General features: G+C 36.7%; 1 protein-coding gene across 1 annotated transcript in view; it reads left to right on the top strand.

Moving 5' to 3' along the window:
* The window catches only part of LOC102205212 (calpain-5-like), a 2,499-nt gene extending 2,116 nt beyond the window's left edge, over window positions 1-383 (top strand). Inside the window, exon 5 of the mRNA XM_005749781.1 lies at window positions 209-383. The gene's annotated coding sequence lies outside the window, so the exon portion shown is untranslated. The remainder of the gene's footprint in view (window positions 1-208) is intronic.
* Window positions 384-603: the final 220 nt, after the last annotated feature.

Genomic DNA, 603 nt, shown 5'->3' with positions numbered 1-603 from the left:
AAAAAAAAGCTGGAAATTTGACTATAATGTTTTTTTCTCAGTTAGGATCATAAATGTTATATAATTTCTTACATATCATTTCTCACACGTCAATAGAAAAAATCTCTTTTTTATTTTATTATCACTCAGCAGACCTACTTGCCTTAAATCACTGAAATGGTCAGTCAGCTAAGAGCATGTTCTGTCCTGTCCTGCCATCTCCCTGCAGTTGGACATGGCTGATGCCTGAACATCCTTTACTGGCTTCTTTCATGTATGTGGAGGAGCATCGGTTCTATTCTCTGCCCCCCCAAAATGACCGAGCAACTTGCCCTATTCCTAAGGGAAGACCCAGACACCCTTACTATAGTACGCTATAGTACAGGAGGGAGGAGGGAACGCCACAAAACGAAGGTGAGCAGACTTAGACTGACTCTTGTCTCGGGGGGAAGGCCTCAAATGATTTTTATGTAACAATATAACATTTTAAAAATATACATATATCATATATATACATATACAATACATAATTTTCATAAATAAATGAAACTAAAAGCACTTGTAGTAAAAAGCTAGAATCAGCAGTATGAAATACACACCGTAATTCAATAACAAATCTGACTT

Source organism: Pundamilia nyererei, unplaced genomic scaffold (genome assembly GCF_000239375.1).
Source record: "Pundamilia nyererei isolate P.nyererei 1_Seehausen unplaced genomic scaffold, PunNye1.0 scaffold00254, whole genome shotgun sequence".
Taxonomy (NCBI): domain Eukaryota; kingdom Metazoa; phylum Chordata; class Actinopteri; order Cichliformes; family Cichlidae; genus Pundamilia; species Pundamilia nyererei.
This window is presented reverse-complemented; position numbering and strand designations above follow the sequence as displayed.